The following is a 10,406-nucleotide window of genomic DNA, read 5'->3' on the forward strand; positions in this document are numbered from 1 at the left end:
ACATGTGGTATCCCCATACTCAGGAGAAGCAGCAGAATGTATTTTGGGGTGTAATTCCACATATGCTTCAAACTATGCCATGTTTGAACAATATATCATTTAGTGACAACTTTGTGTAAAAAAAATAAATAAAATTGTAATTTTCCCAAAACTTCTGGCAAAATATCAAATATTCCATGGACACAACATGCCTCTGAGCAAAAAGCTTGAAGTGTCTTCTTCCCAAAATGGGATCATTTGGGGGGGGGGGGGGGGGGGTGCTATCTTGACATTTCAGGGCCCCCAAAACTGTGATAGGTAGTGAGGAAGTGAAATCACCATTTTTTGCCCTTAGGAAGCCTAAAGGCAGTGATTGGTTTTTGGGGTCCTATACACGGCTAGGCTCCCAAAAAGTCTCACACATCTGGTATCCCCGTACTCAGGAGAAGTAGCAGAATGTATTTTGGGGAGTAATTCCACATACATGCCCATGGCATGTTTGAACAATATATAATTTAATGACACCTGTGCAAAAAAAAAAAAAATTTGTAATTTTCCCGGAACTTGTAGAAAAATATAAAATATTCCATGGACTCAACCCCTTTCTGACACTTTTTTTTTTAGATGAAAAAATATTTTTTTTTTTTGCTAGAAAATTACTTTGAACCCCCAAACATTATATATTTTTTTTAAAGCAACGACCCTACAGATTAAAATGGTGGGTGTTGCAACTTTTTTTCTCACAGTATTTGCGCAGTGATTTTTCAAACGCATTTCTTTTTGAAAAAAAAAACACTTTTTTTCAATTTTAATGCACTAAAAAACACTATATTGCCCAAATGTTTGATGAGATAAAAAAGATGATCTTATGCCGAGTACATGGATATCAAACACGACATGCTTTAAAATTGCGCACAAATGTGCAGACTGTGCCCTTACCAGAAACGGTGGACCTCCTAAAGAGCAAGATCTTACTCGCAGGCAGATACAGCCCTCTGCAGGGACAGATGGACCTCCTATGCGTCTGTATCCTTGAGCATCTGTAGCGTTCCAGTGGCAAGCAGACCCGGAATCCCGATCTGGAAAGAATACTCATTGGTCGGGGAGACCGTGGGTGTAAAAAACGAAAAGGACTCCAATGGTGTAGTAGGATAAATAAAAAGCCTTTATTGCTCAAGGAAAAAGGGCGGGAACACTCTCCACCGTAAAAACACAGTAAAAGGTAAGCCGGCAAGTTAAAACAATAACAAAAACCCGTGTACCAAGAGAACATGGGGCATAATAGCGTGATGGCGTATAGTGCGTAGCCACGCCCTACATGTTTTGTCATAAATGACGTCTTCAAAGGGGCCCCAGCCTAAGACGGTAATCTACAAGCCGCTGGGGTAAGCCCCGGTGATTAGATCGCATGGTGCCATATGTGCCAATTCCGTGATTAAACAAGTGACTAAAAAGTGGCACGCTCGTGGCATAATTGTCAACATATAAGTGGTACCCCTTTCCAAATAAGGGTGACACCAAGTCCCACACAATCTTACCAGTGCTCCCTATGTAGTCTGGGGAGTCTGGGGAGTTCTCCGGCTCTTTGTAACTATCTCTTCCCTCGTAAACCATAAATCTATATGAATAGCCTGTGGCCCTGTCACAGAGCTTATACATTTTGAGCCCATATCTGGCACACTTGCTGGGAAGATACTGTTTGAATGACAAGCAGCCAGAAAACCTAATCAGGGTCTCATCAACGCAGACAACTTGATGGGGAGTAAACAAGGCTGCAAACTGTTGGTTGAAGTGGTTTACAAGGGGCCGAATTTTGTAGAGCCGATCAAATCCAGGGTCACCCTGATGACGACAGAGTTCATTATCATTGAAATGCATGAACCGCAAGATCTGCTCATATCGTGTCCTGGTCATGGAGGCAGAGAACACGGGCATATGGTGAATTGCGTCAGTGGACCAATATGACCGCAACTCAATCTTTTTAGTTATGCCCATGAGGAGGGATAGGCCCAGGAAGGTCTTCAATTCAGAAACCGTAATAGGTTTCCAGTCTCTGGCAAGGGTCAGCTGGGGATTAGCGGTGATTAATTGACCAGCATATAAATTGCTTTGGTCCACAATAGATCTATAGAGATCTTCAGTGAAAAACAGAGAATAAAAATCAAGTGCCGTAAAATCAACTGTTTCCACCTGAATTCTGGGTTGGCCAGTGAATGGTGGGTTCCCAATTAGGATTGGCAAATGCAGCAGGAAGGGCACTATGGGCTTGACGAGCCTGTGTTTGTCTTCTTGGTGGTTGCGGGACTCTACCCGTGGTTGCCACCTTTACAAGCTTGTACTGCACTTATTGGACTCGCCACGTCACCACATGATACTGCAGTGCTGGATGTACGACCAGGATGTACTATACTAGTCCGCTGGTGCTTGCCAGTTCACCAGAAGGATGAGCGCCACTAGTACTGGCTCTCTGCGCCATACGAGAGCCCTGCGGTTCTTGCACCTCAACGAGAGAAGAAGAAGATCGGGGTTGGGTACGCCTGACCTTGGCAGGGACCATCCTGACAGATAGCTCTGACCGTCGTTAGAGCTATCTGTCAGGGTGCCGCTGCTGTCTACAGGTTTGTATTCTGAGCCTGAATCTGACAGATGAGTGCCTTCCTCTTCACTATCTGTCATGCTCAGAAACGTGTAGGCCTCTTCACTAGTGTACCTTCGATTTGACATTTTGGTTTCTAAATTTACTGGTACAGTAGTGAGACTCACAGGTAAAAAAGCACCTGACTGTCAGCCACTGATTTAAATGCTATCAAAAAACCTGTTAGCGTTCGCAGGGATCAGGCCTGACTCTACGAATGCTGCAGTTATGTGTGTTGTGTTTTTGTAAGTGACAGTGATCGATTGATACTGCACTTGGGTAGGCTACGCTGGGCTGGGCAGAGGGGCTAAACGCAGGCGCTAGCAGGTATGTGGGCTGATCCCACTAACGCTGCATTTTTGGAAACCCTAAACTTCTGGGGACGCTAATATAGTTCTGATCAGATATTGATTTGTTCAGATACCATACTACTAAGGGAGGCGTATGGTGCGTGCATTGGAGTTAGCGCTACTGGCACTAATCTCACGCTACCTGGGGCTACGCAGACCCTGACTATCACTAAAACCTAACTGATGTCACCCCCCGGGTGATCAGGGGGTTAAACCTTTATTGGGCAATATACGGCGGGTGCCCTGATGCTATAAAAAAATATCTAGCTAACCAGAGTCACTTGTGACACTAATACAGTGATCACTGGTGACAGGGGGTGATCAAGGGGTTAAACCTTTATTAGGGGTGGTTTGGGGGGGTCCCTAGACATATCTGGGCCTACACTAAGTACACTAAGTACCCTAACACTGATTAGTGTCACTAATGACACCAGTACAGTGATCAAAAAAAATATGAACACTGCACTCGGTGACACAATGACAGGGAGATAAGGGGTTAACTGGGGGGGAGGGCGATCAGGGGGTGATTGGGGGGTGAAATATGTGCCTATGTGTACTAATGTCAGTGTAGTGTTGGTGCAACTCACGGTTAGATGTTATCTCTCCTCTCTCTGGAACGAAAAGACTTCCACGAGGAGAGATGAAATCGCTTCCCCTGTAGTGTTTACACTTACACATGCAGGGGAAGGATCTCATTCGCGAGGAGCGATCACCAGGTCCCGGCCAGATATCATTGGCCTGGGAATGAGAAATGATCCGTTCTGGATCGAATCCGGTCATCGCGGCCGCGGAAGGGGGCATGACGCCGATTCGCCTAACCGTGCCATACTACCGCAGTCAGACTGCGTCGGATGGTCGGGAAGCGGTTAAGAAACATACATGGTTTATTTGTGATTGGGGTCATCAGCATACTAATCTATACTCTTGTCCACAGACCTAGGTTTATCCGTTTCATTGCAGGAACCCCCAAGTGATTTAGCTTACAGCCAAGTTGATACTCAACTGTGTCACTTGCTGTGGCTCATTTTATGATGAGGGCTATAGTTTATGTTATGCCGCTTGAGGTTACAGTTCTTGCTGGGATTTTCATAGAAACACTGAATGCATTGTTTATGCTTTTATTTCTCCGTTGTAACGCTTGACCAGTGTAGTCAAAATGACCCCCATGAATTAACTGTTATGCACCTAAACTCCAACCCACTTTAATATCCATTTATAATAATTGAGTCCACACCTTGTTTTGGAGTATAAATGGCCATAACAGCTTTTATTAGACAAACCAACCAGATAACTCCACTATCAAATCAACATAAAACCCATACCATAACATTTTACCCCAGTCCGTTGGTCTCTGACGGCGACTCACCTTGTTTACCAAATATGTATACCAAAAATATATATACCACCACGCACTGCGGGTACCATTTTGAAAACCGTTAGGCCTCCCGCTGTAGCCGCTCGGAGACACCCCCTTTCCCGCAGTGCCACCATCTCCTTATTCCATCCACCATGATGGAATACACCGGAGGGGCTGATCTTGCCGATGAGCCCCCCACCCCTTTTGGATTACCAACTTCTTACTGCCACCGTCAGAGACCAACAAGCAACTCCGCCACCCTCTGTAAACACCCCTTATTTGCTGTTATGACGACCGTCTTCCACCTGGAATACAAAAAGAAAAATCACAACAAACACCCAACATAAATTGTATACACTTCTGATTTTATATATATCTATATATAGGGAGGGAGGGTGGGAAAACTGCCTCCTCCTGTGTCTTCTTTCTCTCCACTGCCCCTTCCTGGCTCCACCTCTCCCCTTAAGTAATGCCACTCCCCCTTTTACAAGTTCCTATCTTCCACCACCCTTCCTAGACACTCCCATTCCCTATTTCTAATTAACCCCTCTTGTGTCTCCTTCTCCACACTGTCATGCCCGGCCCTCCTTTATCATTCCTTCCTCATTTTCACTCCGGGCCTCCCTTGACCAGTGTAGTCAAAATGACCCCCATGAATTAACTGTTATGCACCTAAACTCCAACCCACTTTAATATCCATTTATAATAATTGAGTCCACACCTTGTTTTGGAGTATAAATGGCCATAACAGCTTTTATTAGACAAACCAACCAGATAACTCCACTATCAAATCAACATAAAACCCATACCATAACATTTTACCCCAGTCCGTTGGTCTCTGACGGCGACTCACCTTGTTTACCAAATATGTATACCAAAAATATATATACCACCACGCACTGCGGGTACCATTTTGAAAACCGTTAGGCCTCCCGCTGTAGCCGCTCGGAGACACCCCCTTTCCCGCAGTGCCACCATCTCCTTATTCCATCCACCATGATGGAATACACCGGAGGGGCTGATCTTGCCGATGAGCCCCCCACCCCTTTTGGATTACCAACTTCTTACTGCCACCGTCAGAGACCAACAAGCAACTCCGCCACAGCCTGAAAGAGTGACCAACTTACTCTTGAAGGCACCTCCACACCCACAGGGCCCTTTGAATCCCTTCCTGCAAGCCCAGACTAGAGGTCAATCCCCCATCTGAAAGATGAACTCCATCCTTTATCCAATAGAGCCCAACATTGGTCTCTAATTCTAGATGCCCAATGACTAAACCTCCATTATTAACCACAACCTCCCCACCATTTTGTTTATGCATATGCGTGTTTTCTGAATGCTAGTCACTAATCTAGCCCGTCTCCAAACTGTCCGGGCAAATATGTCCGACCATAGCCGCAGAGTACCCGGAAAATCAGCCTTTAACTGCAGAAAATCAGCCTTGATGTCTGTGATCAGCTCCCTGACCGGACGTACCCCCCAAACCACTAACCCCTGCATGGATTACCAAAACATCGGGAGGTCTGTCCAAATTTCATATCATACCACTTCCCGAACTACTCTCTCCCACCTCATACCAGGCGTACCCAACCACCGCAAATAAGCTTCTTTCCGCGAAATGCCCAATCCCAGCACACATAGAAATGACCGAGGATCCAAATGAGGCGTGTGGAACCTCCATCTGAAAATGAGGCGTGTGGAACCTCCATCTGAAATGAGACGACAAAACATCCAAGGTAGCAATACTCCAGCATATCCCCACATACTGACAACCTCATTTAAAACACCCCGTAAATCCGGTTTACCTCCCCCTGTTCTCTTTCTTTAAAATTGTATTTTATTTATTTATTTATTTATTTTTTTTTTTTTTAAATGCGGAATCTCCTTGATTCCCACCTCCCGTTCCTCCACACCGCCGCCTCATCCTACCCACACCTGGCAGCTTCAGTAGCCGCCCCTATGCGGAAGGAGTGTGAAGCGTATTGTTCCCCCTCCAAGCCTGCCCTGAAAAGGCATTTGCTGAACACCGACATAAATTGGAATTTTTGATAAATAGGACCCATCTTTATGCCTTAGTCATAAAATGCCAGCGAAGATACCGCAGTAAAACAGTAAGACCTCATAGCTTGAGATACATACTGAACACAACATCCCACATATGGCCCTCAGACTGGCAAACGTGACAGGCCGTCTCATAACCAATTTCATGTGACCCCTCCGGAAAACCCCCCCTTTTTTTTTTTTTTTTTTTCTAAGCCTGTTTCACCCAAACTCTTTTGTTGCGTCCTCCTCCCCCATCAGTTGTAAAATCATGACAGGCCTGCCATCTTCCGCTCAATGGCAGAGACCAATCCCCCACGTTCCATGTTCCTAGACACAAAATACAAAACCCACAACCTTACCTCCGCCCTGTCCTTACCAATCCTGGCCTCCTGTACCATTAACAACCACTCCTTCCATACCTTAGTATAATGCGCCCGCGTGGCTACACTCACTGACTGCCGAATCCATCCCGCGGCGACTCCAATGCCAGCTCCCACATCCAATCTGTGTAAGGGACTCCCTCCTGCTCTGCGCCCGGGGTCAACTCTCTGAATCTGTCCCACTGAAAGCGAGACCGTGCATCAGCCAGTGTATTATACACTCCAGGTATGTGACCAGCATACAAGAAAATGTGCAATCCCAAGCACCTCAACACCAACCTACGCAATAGCCTTAGTACAGGTGGTGATGACGCCGACATGCGGTTGATCACCTGGACCACTCCCCTGTTGGCACAATTCAGTCCCGATTTCATATTCCTACAAGCCTCACCCCCAAAGTTCCAACGCCGGTACTACTGGAAAGAGTTCCAGTAACACCAGGTTACGCGAACCCTGCCTCCACCCATACTTGCGGCCAAGGACCCACACTCCACTGCCCTTGAAAAAAACGCCCCCATAACCCTTAGCCCCTACCGCGTCTGTAGTTAAATCCATGTCACCGGGCCCGACATCCACAACGATCTGCCGTTGTACGACTCCAGAAACTCATACCATACCTTCAAGTCCTCCCGGTGTTCCCTATTAAGCCCGACCAAATATGTAGGTGCCTTGACCCCTACCGTTGCTGCCGACAGCCGTCGACAGAACACCCTCCCCATTGGGATTATCCTACAAGCGAAAGTCAACTTACCTAGTAACCACTGCAAAGCCCTCAACTGGACTTACCACAGTCTGTGGATCCCTCAAATTACTTTGTATAAGTTCTCCAACTTACCTCTGGGCAGGCGACATTCCACTGTTTCCACATCTACCACTATCCCCCCAACAAACTGAGTTCCGTCGTCGGGGCTTCTGTTTATCCTCTGCTAAAGGCACTCCAAAAACCTGCCCGCGAAGTGCTGCAACGTGGCTAGCAGAATCGCACACACGTCGGAGGCAGTAATGTATGACCGAATCTAGGCCCGACACATCCCTAACCACCCACTCCCGAAATGAGCTAAATGCTTCAAACATGGCACCATAAATGAAGCAACCCATAGGTAAGCATTTGTCTACATAAAACTGTTCTTGCCAATAACAACCCAACGGCCGGAAACTATCCGGATGCCCCGGAAGCAAGCGGAAGGCGGATTCTATGTCCGACTTGCCATCAATGGCTCTTTTGCTATACTTCCTCACCCATCATACTGCCACGTTGAATGACGTGTAAGACCCAGTGCATGCTTCCGGATCGATAAAATCATTCACCAAACTCCCTTAGGAAATGACCAATGATGAATAAGTCGGAACTTGTTCGGTTCCTTCTTAGGCCCCACCCCCCAAGGTGAAACAACTAAATCCTGTATAGGTATTATCCACAAACGGCCCCCCACTCGACCCAAAGCCACTTCCTTCGCCAATTTTTTCCCCCCCACTAACCTTCTAATTTCTTGTCAGTGGTGGAACCACTGCCCATGAACATGGTATACGAAAACCTTCCCCAAACCCCGTGACCAATAGCCTCATCGCTACCTAGTCCGGATACCTACTTAGAAAAGGCTTCTTCCTTCTCACCTTTCCGGCGTCGTCCCTTTCATGTGCAGGCTCGTTGTGACGCCTCCCTTTTTTTTTTTTTTTTTTTTTTTTTTTTTTTTTTTTTTTTGAAGCACTCGTGCTTAAACTTACAGGACCCCCCAAATTTACAATTTGTAAATGTCCGCGGAATCAGCCTGTACCTCTTTTTTCTTCATCCCCCCTTCTTGGAATTATCCGGTTTTACCCTATCACCGGTTAAATTTTTCCAGCGGCAATAGGGAAAAATATCTCCACATATTCACCCTTGACAATATTATCCCGAACCTCCTGCTTTAAGTGTGTTCCCAGTGGACCCTCAAAGCACCCATATACCTCGCCCTTCGCCGCATCCGCAATACTCACCACCTCCACTCTGGCCGTTGTTGCCGCCCCCTCTGTAGCCCCCCTTTTTTTCTTGACCCGCTCCTTCTGCTGCCGCCCCCGAGGGGTCCGGCACCCTCTGCACCCTTACCCTAGTCGCCATAGCACCTCTTTCCCCCCCGGTTACCGTTCCCTTCCAAGGGCCACCTGCGGCAGCTGTTCCTGTCCCAGTTCAAATCTACCCACCAAATTCTGCAATCCTTTCGATAAATCCTTCAATTGCGCCCCTGATCCAGAACTGGCCAGCCTTGGAGCCGCCAATTGCTGATCAGGCGCCCCCCCCCCCTTTATCCCCACTGTACCCGCTGTTACGACCCCTAATAAGTCATGTAATGCCTTAATCACAGATAAATCATTGCTGGACTCACCGGGCTGTCTGGGAGCACGCCCCCACCGCCTCCGATTGGTCTCTCCTGCTGGCACTTGTTGTTCTTCGCTGTCGGACACCTCACCTTCCGAGCGATCGTCCTGCTCCCTGACAGTTGGCGTTGTCAGCCCCCCGGGTGAAGAGGCCCCGGAAGCCGTGAAGATCTGATCATATAAGGGCCGACTCTCTCCTGCCGCTATACTTCTTCCTGAACCGCCACTGGGAGTCGCCCTGGCTGCACCGATCGGCCTGCTTGTGACCACCACCGCCATCCTTCTGTCCATGTGCCAGTCTGTTGGCTAAGCCCCGCCCACCCACAGCCTTGCTGACCACTCTAATCCCCCTCCGGTAGCCACTGTGTCCTCACTACTCCCCCCCTTAGCCCCCCTGCCTGTTCTGCCACCCCCCATGTGTTAAACCCTCACTCTGAGGCCTGTGAAACTCTGGCGGTGAAGCGGCGCCATAACGGCCCGTGGCCCCGCCCCCCGGAGTAGGCCTGCGGCGTGCAGACCGCCCGGGCCCTGAGTTATCCTGTCGCTGTGTCCGCTTCACTGGGGGCGCTGATCGGCCCCCCCGAGGGCTCCCTGTCTGCCGAGCAGGCCGCGATGGCGGCCCTGGTGAAAAACACGCCGGAGGCCGCGACCTCCGCACGTGATGGGTCTCTTCCACTGTCCACGATCCCTCCTCATCCAATATCAGTGCCCCGACTTGCCTCTTCAGCCAGTCCACTCCTCTCGTCGCCGTCGCAGCCCTCAGCCTCGCCAGGATGGTGTCCTGTCCTCCATGCTGATGCTGGAGGAGCAGTGAATAAAACTGCCTCCTCCTGTGTCTTCTTTCTCTCCACTGCCCCTTCCTGGCTCCACCTCTCCCCTTAAGTAATGCCACTCCCCCTTTTACAAGTTCCTATCTTCCACCACCCTTCCTAGACACTCCCATTCCCTATTTCTAATTAACCCCTCTTGTGTCTCCTTCTCCACACTGTCATGCCCGGCCCTCCTTTATCATTCCTTCCTCATTTTCACTCCGGGCCTCCCTTTACCTTGATTGACCATAACCTGCTAATATACTCTACTATTTACTATAAAGTTTTGAGTCTAATTTCTGGGTGACACTAACATATTGAGAAAATATTACTCTATGGGGCTGATTTACGAAAATGTTGGTGCATTTGCGCGTGCAGGAATAATTATTGGGACATGGCACATGCTTAAACAAATAGAAAACAGCTGTCGACTTGCGCTGGATTAGCGGAATCGCAGACACATTCTTAAATATAGAACAGACATCGGGCACGTGCTCA

The 10,406-nt window shown here is 48.1% G+C and overlaps 1 long non-coding RNA gene across 1 annotated transcript; it reads right to left on the reverse strand.

Moving 5' to 3' along the window:
- Positions 1 to 4,706: 4,706 nt before the first annotated feature.
- Positions 4,707 to 10,110, reverse strand: LOC141129292 (uncharacterized). Its single transcript, XR_012241802.1, has 2 exons — positions 9,819 to 10,110; positions 4,707 to 6,030 (listed from the first exon to the last, which is right to left on the reverse strand). It is a non-coding gene; the product is annotated as an uncharacterized lncRNA (long non-coding RNA).
- Positions 10,111 to 10,406: the final 296 nt, after the last annotated feature.

This window comes from Aquarana catesbeiana, linkage group LG02 (assembly GCF_042186555.1).
Source record: "Aquarana catesbeiana isolate 2022-GZ linkage group LG02, ASM4218655v1, whole genome shotgun sequence".
Classification (NCBI taxonomy): Eukaryota; Metazoa; Chordata; class Amphibia; order Anura; family Ranidae; genus Aquarana; species Aquarana catesbeiana.